A 15,807-nucleotide genomic window follows, 5' to 3' on the forward strand; every position below is an offset into this window, starting at 1 on the left:
TTGCCTCCCCCTGGAAGCCTGCTTAGGGCTGGGGGAGCAGATGTGGTCTCTGCCCTAGGTCCCATCCCTGAGGACCCTCACAGCTGAGCTCTATCCCTGACTTGCCCCTACACCTGACTCTGTGGACAGGAATTGGGCTTGGAAAAAGGTCTCAGGATTGTCTGGTGTCCCAGAAGAACAAGGCCCTGAGCAGCCAGCAATGGGCCCAAGTTCTCCCTCATTCCTTTACTCAAGGGGAAGACAGTCCCAGCCCTCTCACAGGCCTTTTCTTCTTTGGAGTGTCTAGGAAGTGTGAGTGCCATCTATGTAGGATCTCAATTTGGTGGTAACATGTTGGAAAACCTTGGGGTGTTGTCTAGAATGTTCACTGTGGTTATCTCTGGGCAGGGGATTGCTTCTTTCCTCAAATTAGTGGGTTTGCATATGTTTAACTTGTGTTTTAAAGTTGTCCACAGCCCCAGAGTTAAAAATCATCAAGAGAGAAAGAGACAGAAAGTAGGAGAGATACACAGAAAGCGAGAAAAAGGGAAGAAGAAGCAGCAATGGAGAGAGAATAAAATAAAATGCACAAGACAGGATATAGAGAAGCAGAGAATGAGAGAAAGACAAAGAGCAGAGGAGAGAATGAGGTGTGCCCCAGGAGACCTGGTGCAAATTGGCTTTGAAGTTGCTCGTGGCACCTGATGGCACCAGTCTCCCTTCCAGCCCACCCTTCCAGATCCTCTGGCTCTGTGCACAGCCCCAGCATCTCTGCTGGTGATGGAAGCAGCAGATGCTGGAGGTAGGCAGAACCCAGTCTCTAGGCCAGAGAAGCTGAGTGTTAGGAGACAGCCCTCTATGGGTTTCGAATTTTCACACATCTCATGAGCAAGGTACTGCCTGCCTTTGTTTCAGCTGATCTTTTCTAGGAGTTTGTACCAGCATACCTCACTTCACTGTGCTTTGCATTTCATTGTGTGCTTGGCAGATAGTGTTATTTCCTACAAATCAAAGGTTTCTGGAAACCCTGCATCAAGCAAGTCTATCAGCACCATTTATCCAACATCATTGACTCACTTTATCTCTTTGTGTCACATTTTGGTAATTCTCACAATATTTCAAACTTTCTCATTGTTAGATTTGTTGTGGTAATCTATTTTCAGTGATCTTTGATGTTATTGTTATAATTGCTTAGGGCACCATGAATTGTGCCCATATAAGATAGTGAATTTAATTGATAAATGTGTGTGTTCTGACTGCTCCACTGATTGGCTTCCCTAATACCCGAGACACAATATTGAAATTAAGCCAGTGAATAACCCTACAATGGCCTCTCAGTGCTCAAGTAAAAGGAAGAGTTGTATGTCTTCCACTTGAATCAAAAGCTAGAAATGACTATGCTTAGGATGGCATGTAGAAAGCTGAGCTAGGCTGAAAGCTAAGCCTCTTCTGTCAAACAGTAGGCCAAGTTGTGAATGCAAAGGAAAAGTTCTTGGAGGAAATTAAAAGTGCTACTCCAGGGAACACATGAATGTTAAGAAAGTCAAACAGCCTTACTGCTAACATAAGAGAAAGTTTGAGAGGTCTGGAGATAAGATCAAACCAGCCACAACATTCCCTTAAGCCAAAGCCTAATCCAGAGCAAGGCCCTAACTCTTTCCAATTTATGCAGGCTGAGGGAAATGGTGAAGCTGCAGAAGAAAGGTTTGAAGCTAGCAGAGGATGGGTTCATGAGGCTTAGGGAAAGAAGCTGTCTTCATAGCATAAAAGGACAGGAAGTGCTGATGTAGAAGCTGTACAAGTTATCCAGAAAATCTAGCTAAGGTAATTAATGAAGGTGGCCACACTAAACAACAAATTTTCAATGTAGATGAAGCAGCCTTCTTTTGGAAGAAGATGCCATCTAGGACTCGAGAGCTAAAGAAGAAAGCTAATGCCTGGCCTCAAAGCTTCAAAGGAGAGGCTGACTGTCTTGTGAGGGACTAATGTAGCTGGTGACATTAAGTTGAAGCCAACTCTCATTTACCATTCTGAAACTCATAGAGCCCTTAAGAATTATGCTAAATCTACTCTGTTGTGATCTATAAATGGAACAATGAGGCCTAGGTGACAGTTTACTGAATATTTTAAGCCCACTGATAAGACCTACCACTCATAAAAAAAGATTGCTTTCAAAGTATTACTGCTCATTCCCAATGCACCTGGTCATCCAAGAGCACTGATGGAGATGTACAACGAGATTAATGTTGGTTTCATGCCTGCTAACACAGCATCCATTCTGCAGCCCATGGATCATAGGTAATATTGACTTATTAAAGAAAGACATCTCATAAGGCTATAGCTGCCATAGATGATGCCTCTGGACGGATCTAGGCAAAATAAATAGAAAACATTCTGGTTTTCATAATTTTTATATATTTTTTTATTTTGTTATCATTAATCTACAATTACATGATGAACATTATGTTTACTAGGCTCCCCCCTTCACCAAGTCCCCCCCACAAACCCCATTATAGTCACTGTCCTTCAGCATAGTAAGATGTTGTAGAATCACTACTTGTCTTCTCTGTGTTGTACAGCCCTCCCCATGCCCACCCCAACATTTTACATACTAATCATAATGCCCCCTTTCTTTTTCACCACCTTATCCCTCCCATCCCACCCATCCTCCCCAGTCCCTTTCCCTTTGGTAACTGTTAGTCCATTCTTGGGTTGTGTGATTTTGCTGCTGTTTTGTTCCTTCAGTTTTTCTTTGTTTTATACTCCACAGATAAGTGAAATCATTTGGTACTTGTCATTCTCTGCCTGGCTTATTTCACTGAGCATAATACCGTCTAGCTCCATCCATGTTGTTGCAAATGGTAGGATTTGCTTTCTTCTTCTGGCTGAATAATATTCCATTGTGTATATGTACCACATCTTCTTTATCCATTCATCTACTGCTGGACACTTAGGTTGCTTCCATTTCTTGGCTATTGTAAATGGTGCTGCAATAAACATAGGGGTGCATATGTCTTTTTCAAACTGGGCTGCTGCATTCTTAGGGTAAATTCCTAGGAGTGGAATTCCTGGGTCAAATGGTATTTCTATTTTGAGCTTTTCGAGGAACCTCCATACTGCTTTCCAAAATGATTGAACTAATTTACATTCCCACCAGCAGTGTAGGAGGGTTCCCCTTTCTCCACAACCTTGCCAATATTTGTTGTTGTTTATCTTTTGGATGGTGGCGATCCTTACTGGTGTGAGGTGATATCTCATTATGGTTTTAATTTGCATTTCTCTGATGACTAGCATTGTGGAGCATCTTTTCATGTGTCTGTTGGCCATCTGAATTTCTTCTCTGGAGAACTGTCTGTTCAGCTCCTCTGCCCATTTTTTAATTGGATTATTTGCTTTTTATTTGTTGAGGTGTGTGAGCTTTTTATCTATTTTGGATGTCAACCCTTTATCAGATCTGTCATTTGTGAATATATTCTCCCATATTGTAGGGTACCTTTTTGTTCTATTGATACTGTTCTTTGCTGTACAGAAGGTTTTCAGCTTGATATAGTCCCACTTGTTCATTTTTGCTTTAGTTTCCCTTGCCCAGGGAGATAAGTTCAAGAAGAAGTCACTCATGTTTATGTGCAAGAGATTTTTGCCTATGTTTTTCTCTAAGAGTTTTATGGTTTCATGACTTTCATTCAGGTCCTTGATCCATTTCAAATTTACTTTTGTGTGTGGGGTTAGACAGTGATCCAGTTTCATTCCTTTACATGTAGCTGTCCAGTTTTGCCAGCACCATCTGTTGAAGAGACTGTCATTTCCCCATTGTATGTCCATGGCTCCTTTATCGTATATTAATTGACCATATATGTTTGGGTTAATGTTTGGAGTCTCTATTCTGTTCCACTGGTCTGTGGCTCTGCTCTTATGCCAGTACCAAATTGTCTTGATTACTGTGGCTTTGTAGTAGAGCTTGAAGTTGGGAAGAAAAATCCCCCCTACTTTATTCTTTCTTCTCAGGATTGCTTTGGCTATTCGGGGTCTTGGATATTTCCATATGAATTTTTGGACTATTTGTTCCAGTTCATTGAAGAATGCTGTTGGTAATTTGATAGGCATTGCATCAAATCTGTATTTTGCTTTGGGCAGGATGGCCATTTTGACTCTATTAATTCTTCCTAGCCAAGAGCATGGGATGAGTTTCCATTTGTTAGTGTCCTCTTTAATGTCTCTTAAGAGTGTCTTATAGTTTTCAGGGTATAGGTCTTTCACTTCCTTGGTTAGGTTTATTCCTAGGTATTTTATTCTTTTTGATGCAATTGTGAATGGAATTGTTTTCTTGATTTCTCTTTCTATTAGTTCATTGTAGTGTATAGGAAAGCCACATATTTCTGTGTGTTAATTTTGTATCCTGAAACTTTGCTGAATTCCAATATTAGATCTAGTAGTTTTGGAGAGGAGTCTTTAGGGTTTTTTATGTACAATGTCATGTCATCTGCAAATAGTGACAGTTTAACTTCTTCTTTACCAATCTGGATTCCTTGTATTTCTTTTCTAATTGCCATGGCTAGGACCTCCAGTACTATGTTGAATAACAGTGGGGAGAGTGGGCATCCCTGTCTTGTTCCCGATCTCAGAGGAAAAGCTTTCAGCTTCTCGCTGTTCAGTATGATGTTGGCTGTGTGTTCATCATATATGGCCTTTATTATGTTGAGGTACTTCTTGCCCTCTATACCCATTTTGTTGAGAGTTTTATCATGAATGGATGTTGAATTTTGTTGAATGCTTTTTCAGCATCTGTGGAGATGATCATGTGGTTTTTGTCCTTTTTGTTGATGTGGTGGATAATGTTGATGGATTTTCGAATGTTGTACCATCCTTGCATCCCTGGGATGAATCTCACTTGGTCATGTTGTATGATCCTTTTGATGTATTTTTGAATTCGATTTGCTAATATTTTGTTGAGTATTTTTGCATCTGTATTCATCAGGGATATTGGTCTGTAATTTTCTTTTTGGTGGGGTCTTTGCCTGGTTTTGGTATTAGGGTGATGTTGGCTTCATAGAATGAGTTTGGGAGTATTCCCTCCTCTTCTATTTTTTGGAAAACTTTAAGGAGAATGGGTATTATGTCTTTTCTGTATGTCTGATAAATTTCTGAGGTAAATCCATCAGGCCCAGGGGTTTTGTTCTTGGGTAGTTTTTTGATTACTGCTTCAATATCTTTGCTGGTAATTGGTTTGTTTAGATTTTGTGTTTCTTCCTTGGTCAGTCTTGGAAGGTTGTATTTTTCTAGGAAGTTGTCCATTTCTTCTAGGTTTTCCTGCTTCTTAGCATATAGATTTTCATAGTATTCTCTAATAATTCTTTGTATTTCAGTGGGGTCCATTGTGATTTTTCCTTTCTCATTTCTGATTATGTTGATGTGTGTTGATTCTCTTTTTCTATTAATAAGTCTGGCTAGAGGCTTTTCTATTTTGTTTATTTTCTCAAAGAACCAGCTCTTGGTTTCATTTATTTTTTTCTATTGTTTTATTATTCTCAATTTTATTTGTTTCTTCTCTGATCTTTATTATGTCCCTCCTTCTGCTGACTTTCAGCCTCATTTGTTCTTCTTTTTCCAATTTCAATAATTGTGGCATTAGAGTATTCATTTGAGATTGTTCTTCCTTCTTTAAATATGCCTGGATTGCTATATACTTTCCTCTTAGGACTGCTTTCGCTGCGTCCCACAGAAGTTGGGGCTTTGTGTTGTTGTCATTTGTTTTCATATATTGCTTGATCTCTACTTTAATTTGGTCATTGATCCATCGATTATTTAGGAGCATGTTAAGCATCCTTGTGTTTGTGAGCCTTTTTGCTTTCTTTGTACAGTTTATTTCTATTTTTATACCTTTGTGGTCTGAAAAGTTGGTTGGTAGAATTTCAATCTTTTTGAATTGACTGAGGCTCTTTCTGTGGCCTAGTATGTGGTCTATTCTGGAGAATGTTCCATGTGCACTTGAGAAGAATGTGTATCCTATTGTTTTTGGATGTAGAGTTCTATAGATGTCTATTAGGTCCTTCTGTTCTATTGTGTTGTTCAGTGCCTCTGTGTCCTTACTGATTTTCTGTCTGGTGGATCTGTCCTTTGGAGTGAATGGTGTGTTGAAGTCTCCTAAAATGAATGCATTGCATTCTATTTCCTCCTTTAATTCTGTAGTATTTGTTTCACATATGCTGGTGCTCCTGTATTGGGTGCATATATATTTATAATGGTTATATCCTCTTGTTGGACTGACCCCTTTATCATTATGTAATATCCTTATTTATCTCTTGTTACTCTCTTTATTTTGAAGTCTATTTTGTCTGATACTAATACTGCAACACCTGCTTTTTTCTCCTTGTGGTTTTCATGAAATATCTTTTTCTGTCCCTTGACTTTTAGTCTGTGCATGTCTTTGGGTTTGAGGTGAGTCTTTTGTAAGCAGCATATAGTTGGGTCTTGCTTTTTACCCATTCTATTACTCTGTGTCTTTTGTTTGGTACATTCAGTCAATTTACATTAGGGTGATTATTGAAAGATAAGTACTTATTGCCATTGCAGGCTTTAGATTCGTGGTTACCAAAGGTTCAAGGTTAGCTTCTTTAGTATTTTACTGTCTAACTTAAGTCGCTTATTGAGCTATTATAAACAGTGTCTGATGATTCTTTATTTCTCTCCCTTCTTATTCCTCCTCCTCCTCCATTCTTTATATGTTGAGTGTTTTATTCTGTGCTCTTTTGTGTTTCCTTTGACTGCTTTTGTGGGTAGTTGATTTTATTTTTTGCCTAAGTTTGTATTTGGTTGGTCTGCTTTCTTTGCTGTGATTTTATTTTCTCTGTTGACATCTATTTAGCCTTAGAAATGCTCCCATTTAGAGCAGTCCCTGTAAAATACCCTGTAGAGGTGTTTTGTGGGAGCCAAATTCCCTCAACTTTTGCTTGTTTGGGAATTGTTTAATCCCTCCTTCATATGTAAATTATAATCATGCTGGATACAGTATTCTTGGTTCAAGGGCCTTCTGTTTCATTGCATTAAATATATCATGCCATTCTCTTCTGGCCTGTAAGGTTTCTGTTGAGAAGTCTGATGGTAGCCTGATTGGTTTTCCTTTGTAGGTGACCTTTTTCCTCTCAGTAGCTGCCTTTAAAACTCTGTCCTTGTCCTTGATCTTTTCCATTTTAATTATTATTTGTCTTGGTGTTGTCCTTTTTGGGTCCCTTGTGTTGGGAGTTCTGTGTGCTTCTGTGGGTGTTGTCCTCTTTGGGTCCCTTTTGTTGGGAGTTCTGTGTGCTTCTGTGGTCTGATTGACTATTTCCTCACCCATTTTGGGGAAGTTTTCAGCAATTATATCTTCAAAGACACTTTCTATCCCTTTTTCTCTCTCTTCTTCTTCTGGTACCCCTATAATGCCTATATTGTTCCATTTGGATTGGTCACACAGTTGTCTTAATATTGTTTCATTCCTCGAGATCCTTTTATCTCTCTCTGCATCAGCTTCTATGCATTCCTTTTCTCTGGTTTCTATTCCATTCATGGCCTCTTGCACCTCATCCATTCTGCTTTTACATCCTTCCAGAGATTGTTTTATTTCTGTAGTCTCCCTCCCTACTTTCTCCATTAGCTCTTGCATTTTTCTCTGCAGGTCCATCAGCATGGTTATGACCTTTATTTTGAATTCTTTTACTGGAAGATTGGTTAGGTCTTTCTCCCCAATCTCCTTCTCAGGGGTTGTCTCTGTTAGTCTGGTCTGGATCAAATTCTCCTGCCTTTTCATGGCCATAGAGGTAGTTGTGGGGAGTTGGCGTGTGTGTCGGCTGGGAGAACATCCCTTCTTGCTAGTTTGTGGCTTTTCTCTCCTGGGAGAATGGTGACCCCTAGTGGCTTGTGCTGTGCAGCTGCGTGCAGATGGAGTGATTCTTGCCCGGCCACTGTGGTTTAAGCTCCGTGGTTGCTGTGGGCATGGCCGGCCTCAGGCTGCTGCTCCGCAATGGTGGGGCTGCACCAGTGGGGGAACGGGAGGGAGGCTGTTTATCACCATGAGGGGTCTTAGAGCTGTGCTGCCGCCCAGGGGGTTAGGGCACCCAGAGTTCCCCGGGATTCCCAGTTGCTGGGATGAGTGTCTCAGGACGCTTCCATCCAGCTGTGCGGTGTCTGTCCCTTTAAGATTTTCAAAAAGCACTCACTTTTCTTTGTCTCAGGGGCTCCAGCTGTGGGTACCTGCTTGCAGATTTTACTGTTCTGTTTCCCTAGTATCCAGCACACCACACACTGTGTGTCTGCACTCCCGGTACAGATGGCTAGGGCTGGGTATTTAGCAGTCCTGGGTTCCCTCTCCTTCCCCACTCTGACTCCTCTCCTCCTGCTGGGGAGCTGGGGTAGGGGTGGCGCTTCGGTCCCGCTGGGACACAGCTTGTATCTTACCCCCTTCGTGAGGTGCTGGGGTCTCGCAGATGTAGATGTAGCCTGGCTGTTGTACTGTATCTTCCGGTCTCTCTTTTAGGAATAGTTGTATTTGTTGTATTTTCAAAAATATACATGGTTTTGGAAGCAGATTTCTGCTGCTCTACTCATGCCGCCATCTTCAATTTTCATCATTTTTGATGTCATTAAGAACATATGTGATTCATGGAAGGAGGTCAAAATATTAACAATGACAAGTTTAGAAGGAGTTAATTCCAACCCTCATGGATGACTGAGGGGCTCAAGACTCCAGTGGAGTAACTAAGTGCAGATATGGTGGAAATAGCAAGAGAACTAGTATTAGAAGTGGAGATATGACTGAATTGCTACCATGTCATGATGAAACTTGAATGGATGAGGAGTTGCTTCTTAGGGATGAGCAAAGGTGATTTCTTGAGATGCAGTCTACCTATGGTGAAGATCCTGTGAATTGCTTGTTGAAATGACAGCACAAGGTTTAGAATATCACCTAAGCTTAGTTGATAAAGCAGTGCAGGATTTGAGAGGACTGACTCTACTTTTGAAACACATTGTACTATGGGTAAAATGCCATCAAACAGCACTGTGTGCAACTGAGAAATCATTGGTGAAAGGAAGAGTCACTTGGTGTGGCAGCTTCATGGCTGTCTTATTCTAAGAAATTGCCACAGCCACCACAATCTTCAGCAACCACCACCCTGAACGTTCAGCAGCCATAGACACTGAGGCAAAACCTCCCACCAGCAAAAAGATTATAACTCATTGAAAGCTGAGATGATGGTTAGCATTTTTTAACAATAAAGTATTTTTTAATTAAGGCACATACATAATTTTTTAGGCATAATGCTGTTGTGCACTTAATAGACTACAGTACAGTGTAAACATAACTTTAATGTGCACAGGGAAACCAAAAAATTTATTTGACTCACTTTCTTGCAGTTGTTTGGAAACAAATTTTCAATATCTCTGCAGTATGCCTGTAGAGCAAACAACCTTTGAAGTGATAGTGTTTCCTCCTGGAGCAAAAAGCAGACATACCTACTGTGCATTAGTTCTGCTCTCCTAAGTTCAGGGTTCCTCTTCTGGAGGTTTACATTGCAAAATACACATCACTTTATAGAGTATATTAGACTCTTTGTTCTCAGAAACACAGGGAGAGGATATAGCCTAGTGGTTTAGAGGTCAACCTCTGAGCATAGGCTCAAATTACAGCACCAAATTTGAGCATAAGCTCAAATTCCATGTAGCATGCTTTGTAGGCATGGGACCTGGAACAAGCTACTTAACATCACTTCCCTACAGAGTGTGATCTGAGGGAAGATACTCAAAAGAAAGAATGGGAAGAAAAACATTTAGTAATTTCTATTTAAAATGATTCCATGATACCAGTAATTTCACGCCTGGGTAGATAACCAAAAGAAATACATTCATATGTATGTTGAAAAACATCTACTGGAATGTCCAATGCGATGTGAGGCATGATAGGTCCAAACTGGAAACTGCCCAAACATTCATCAAAAGTAGATGGATAAATCATGGCATTTCCACATGATGGAATGCTAGGCAACAATGAGAATGATAATCTTAACTACATGCAATAATAAATGAATCTTAGACATAATGTGAGGGGAAAGAAACCAGACACACAAAATGACTCTTCATATAAAGTACAAAAACAGGCACCATTAATATATCTTGTTAGAGGTCAGGATTATGGTTACCCTTTGACGGCAGTGACTGAAGGAGACAGAAGGGATGCTTCTAGGAGCTGGCCATGTTCTTTGTCTTGAGCTGGAAGCTGGTAATGCAGGTGTGGAATTAATGATATGTCTTCCCATGTGTAAATTATTTTCCAATAAAAAGTTTAAAAAGTGGGAAGGGATGGTTGGGAATGGGTTTATTTAATTCCAGATAATGGAATTGAGTTCCTTTTGAGCCTTTAAAAGATTGTTTCAAAAAAATCCGTGGGAGCTTATAATTTCCACAAGACAGTGCTTGAAGAGACAGATGTCCATAATACAAGCAAAGAGAAGTTTGGATATGTTTAAGGAAACTTTGTTTGTAATTGGTCACTCAAAGAAACAGGTTTAATAGCCCTTCATATGTAGGCTCTACTTTGTGGTTTTCAAAGCACTTTGGCATTTATCTGATCTTCATGAACTGAGTATGAAAAATATATTATTTTAATGGTTGGCACTTTAAAGAGGGACACCAACATTAAGCAATTATTTTTTTAATTAAGTATAAATGAATTAAATTGAATAGTTAATAATTAATCAAAGTGTTAATTGAAGTGATATTAAGTAGCTTGTTCCAGGTCCCTTATTTCAGATGTACAGCATAGTGATTTGATATTTACATACATTATAAAATGATCACTATAATAATTCTTGTTATCATGTGTCACCATACAAAAGTATTACAATCTTACTGACTACATTCTTATTCTGTACATTACATCCTAGTGACTTACTTATTTTATAACTGTAACTTTGTACTTCTTAATCCCGTTCACCTATTTTGCCCATTCCCTTTCTCCCTTCCCTCTGGCAACCATCAATTTGTTCTTTGCATCAAGCAGTCTGTTTCTAATTTTTTTTTTAGTTTTATTTTGGTATCATTAATCTACAATTACATGAAGGACATTATGTTTACTAGGCTCTCCCCTTCAAGCAGTCTGTTTCTGTTTTGTTTTGTTCATTTGTGTCTTTTGCATTTTAGACTCCACATTTAAGTGAAATCATATGGTATTGTCTTTGTCTGACTTAATTCTCTTAGCAAAATACCCTCCAGGTATACCTATGTTCTTGCAAGTGGCAAGATTCCATTCTTTTTTATGGCTGAGTAATATTCCATTGTATATATGTACCACATCTTCTTTATCCATTTGTTTATTGGTGAACACTTAGGTTGCATCCATATCTTGGCTATTGTAAATAATGCTGTAATGAACATGGGGTGCATACACCCTTTTGAATTAGTGTTTTCTTTTTCTTCAGATAACTACTCAGAACTGTAATTGCTGGATCATATAATAGTTTTATTTTTCATGTTTTGAGGAAACTCCATACTGTTTTCCATAGTGGATGCACCAATTTACATTCCCACCAATAGTGCCCAAGGATTCCCCTTTCTCCACATCTTCACCAATGTTTGTTTTTGTTTCTGTTTTTTTGTCTTTTAGATAATAATGATTCCTAACAGGTATGAGACAGTATCTCACTGTAGTTTTGATTTGTACTTCTCTGATGATTAGTGTTGAACATTTTTTACTGTGCCTCTTGGCCATTTGTATGTCCTTGGAAAAATATTTATTCAGATCTTTTATTTTTAAATTGGATTGTTTGTATTTTTTACCTTTTCTATCTGTATGATTCTTTATATATTTTGTAGATTAACTTCTTATCAGATGCATGGGTTATAAATATTTTCTCCCATTCAGTAGGTTTTGTTTTAATTTTGTTGATGTGTCCCACTTGTCTATTTTTGCTTTTGGAGCCAGATCCAAAATAATATTGCTGAGACCAGTGTCCAGGAGCTTACCACCTATGTTTTTTTCTAGAAGTTCTATGGTTTCTAAAAGGTCTTACATTCAAGTCTTTAATCCATTTTGAGTAATTTTTGTGTGCAGTGTAAGGTAGTGGTCCAGTTTCATTCTTTTGTGTGTGGCTGTCCAGTTTTCTCAATATGATTATTAAAGATACTATCCTTTCCCCATTGTATATTCTTGGCTTCTTGTGAATTAATTCACTTTATGTATGTGGATTTATTTCTGGGCTCTCTGTTTTGCTGTAGTGATCTATGTTTCTCTTTTTAGGCCAATACCATACTGTTTTGATTACTATAGCTGTGTAATATTGTTTGAAATCAGGGAGTGTGATGCTTCCAACTTTGTTCTTCTTTCTCAAGATTGCTTTGGCTATTTGTGGTCCATACAAAGTTTAGGATTGTCATCCTATTTCTGTGAAAATGTGATTTGAATTTTGATGGTGATTGCATTGAATCTGTAGATAGCTTCAGGTAGTATGGATGTTTAACAGTATTAGTTCTTCCAATCCATGTGAATAGAATCTTCCCATTTCTTTTTGTTTTCACTTTTTTCATCAGTGTCTATTTTTTTATTAAGGTATGATTGATATACACTCTTATGAAGGTTTCACATGAAAAAACAATGTGGTTACTACATTTACCCATATTATCAAGTCCCCACCCATACCCCAATGCAGTCACTGTCCATCAGTGCAAGTTGCCAGAGATCCACTATGTCCCTTCTCTGTGATACACTGTTCTCCACGTGATCCCCCACACCATGTGCACTAAACATAATACCCCTCAGTCCCCTACTCCCTCCCTCCCCAGATGCTCTCCCACACCCCTCCCCTTTGGTAACCACTAGTTCATTCTTGGAGTCTCTGAGTCTGCTTCCATTTTGTTCCTTCAGTTTTGCTTCATTGTTATACTCCACAAATGATGGAAATCATTTGGCATTTGGCTTTCTCCGCCTGGCTTATTTCACTGAGCATAATGTCCTCCAGCTCCATCCATGCTGTTGCAAATGGTAGGATTTGTTTCTTTCTTAGGGCTGAATAGTATTCCATTGTATATATGTACCATAGCTTCTTTACCCATTCATCTGCAGATGGACACCTGGGTTGCTTCTATGTCTTGGCTATTGTAAAAAGTGCTGTGATAAACATAGGGGTGCATATGCCTTTTTGAATCTGAGTTGTATTCTTTGGGTATATTCCAAGAAGTGGGATTCCAGGGTCAAATGGTATTTCTATTTTTAGTTTTTTGAGGAACCTCCATATTGCTTTCCACAATGGTTGAACTAGCTTACATTCCCACCAGCAGTATAGGAGGGTTCCCCTTTCTCTGCATCCTCACCAGTATTTGTTGTTCTTAGTCTTTTCAATGCTCGCCATCCTTACTAGTGTGAGGTGATATCTCATTGTGGTTTTAATTTGCATTTCCCTGATGATTAGTGATGTGGAGCATCTTTTCATGTGTCTGTTGGCCATCTGAATTTCTTCTTTGGAGAACTGTCTGTTCAGCTCCTCTGCCCATTTGTTAATCTGGTTATTTGCTTTTTGGGTGTTGAGGTGTGTAAGTTCCTTGTACATTTTGGATGTTAACCCCTTGTCGGATATATCATTTACAAATATATTCTCCCATACTGTAGGATGCTTTTTTGTTTTGTTGAGGATGTCCTTTGCCATACACAACCTTTTTAGTTTGATGTAGTCCCATGAGTTCATTTTTGCTTTTGTTTCCCTTTCTCGCAGAGAAGGGTTCAGGAAGAAGTTGCTGATGCTCATATTCAGGAGATGTCTGCCTATGTTGTCTTCTATGAGTTTTATGGTTTCATGACTTACATTCAAGTCTTTAATCCATTTCAAGCTTACTTTTGTGTATGGGGTTAAATAATAATCCAGTTTCATTCTCTTGCATGTAGCTATCAAGTTTTGCCAACACCAGCTGTTGAAGAGGCTGTCATTTCCCCATTGTATATCCATGGCTCCTTTATCATATATTAATTGACCATATACTTCATCAGTGTCTTATAGTTTTCAGAGTACAGATCTTTCACCTACTTGGTTAAAGTTATTGCTAGGTATTTTATTCTTTCTGATGCAGTTGTAAATGGGATTGTGTTCTTAATTCCTCTTTCTGGCTAGTTGTTATTAGTGTACAGAAATGCAACAGATTTTTGCATATTTATTTTGTATCCTACAACTTTACTGAATTCACTTATCAGTTCTAACAGTTTTTGGTGGAATCTTTAGTGTTTTCTATATGCAGTATCATGTCTTCTGTGAAAAGTGACAGTTTTATTTTTTCCTTTCCAATCTGGGTGCTTTTTATTTCCTTTTCTTGCCTAATTGCTGTGGCTAGGACTACCAATATTGTATTGAATAAAATTGGTGAGAGTGGGCATCCTTATCTTGTTCCTGATCTTAGAAGAAAAACTTTTAGCTTTTCATCATTGAGTATCATTTTAGCTGTAGGAAGAAATTCACTGATAAAACAATTTTGGGGTGGAAGGTAATATTCTGTTTTGTAAAGTGATAGTGTGGCAAAGAGATCATCAAATTGTACCACATAAGAAATGCAAGGAGATTTTGGGTAAGAGTGGAGCAATGTAGAGAAGGGAGGAGGTGGAGTGTGCTGTGTGGGGCAAGATAACAGGAGGCCATTCTCTTAACAATAATCAGCAACCCCTACATGGACTTACTCTGTACTGGGTACTATCCTAAATTCTTTCACAAGTTCACATGCATGCACCTTACAAGATAATTTAATCCTCTATTCTGTAGGGAGGTGATATGAAGTAGCTTGTTTCAGGTCACATGCCCAGTAAGTGGTAGCACTGGGATTTGAACCTATACCAGTCTGAACTCTTAACTGCTATGCTATACTGCCTTCTTGTGTCTTTGAAGACAGTCTAATATGCTTACATGGTTTCTTATGAGTGGCAGTGTAAACCTCCTCTTTCCCCATTTTCAGTAAAGATTCTTCACATATAAATGTCTGGTGGGAGTGTTTAGGAAGGGGCTGAGTTGCTTGTTGGGGTCAGCACTTAGCAAAGACCCATGAACAGCCATGGGAACAAGACATAAATCTCCCTTGAGCTGGAGACACTAGCATGGGCAGGAGGTGGCCCTGAGTGCAACATCCTCAAGGAGTTACAGAAATCTTGGGGGGAAATATTGGATTTCTTGACAAGAGATCTGAGGTCCCCACCAGTTTAATTTAAATTTCAAAGAACTGCATGAGTGCAGGTGGCAGCTGGTTATATACACAACTGTGAGAGATGAGAAGGAAGGCTCTGCTACCCACACTTCATGGAATAAATTAACCCCAGAGAGATTATTAAAGAACTTGTCCAAGGTCACATGGTGAGTGTTGGACTGTGGGATTTGAACCACTTGGCCTATAAACACCTGGAGAGGATTTGCGCCCTAAAAACACAGTTCCTGTCCCCTGGGCCTTCGGTGGCCCTAGCTTCTGCCTTTCCAAACCTGGGAAAGTTTGTTTAGCCCTTTCTTTTCATCTATGAGCTGCCTGGATCCTTCAGGTAAATTACCTTCTCTGGCTAAGTGTTTCTTGCTTTGCCATGAAGTACCCCAACTAACAGACAGGTGTGAGTCCTGCCCTGTGCCCAGACTCGACCTAGCCTTGGGCATGCAGACCCAGCCCTGTCCCGGAGGAGCTCAGAGTCAGGAGGGGGGAAGCAGCTGTGTGCAGGAGACAGCTTAAAGAGGGTGTGGGCATGGGCTGCCCAGTACCAGAGTCTCTTCTGAACTCCCCCAATTCCTGCCACCCTCAGGAGCTGGGGCGGGAGCAGTGGAGGATGGGGGAGAGAAAGGTCCCTCATTT

The sequence above is a fragment of the Manis pentadactyla genome, chromosome 15, assembly GCF_030020395.1.
Source record: "Manis pentadactyla isolate mManPen7 chromosome 15, mManPen7.hap1, whole genome shotgun sequence".
Taxonomy (NCBI): Eukaryota; Metazoa; Chordata; class Mammalia; order Pholidota; family Manidae; genus Manis; species Manis pentadactyla.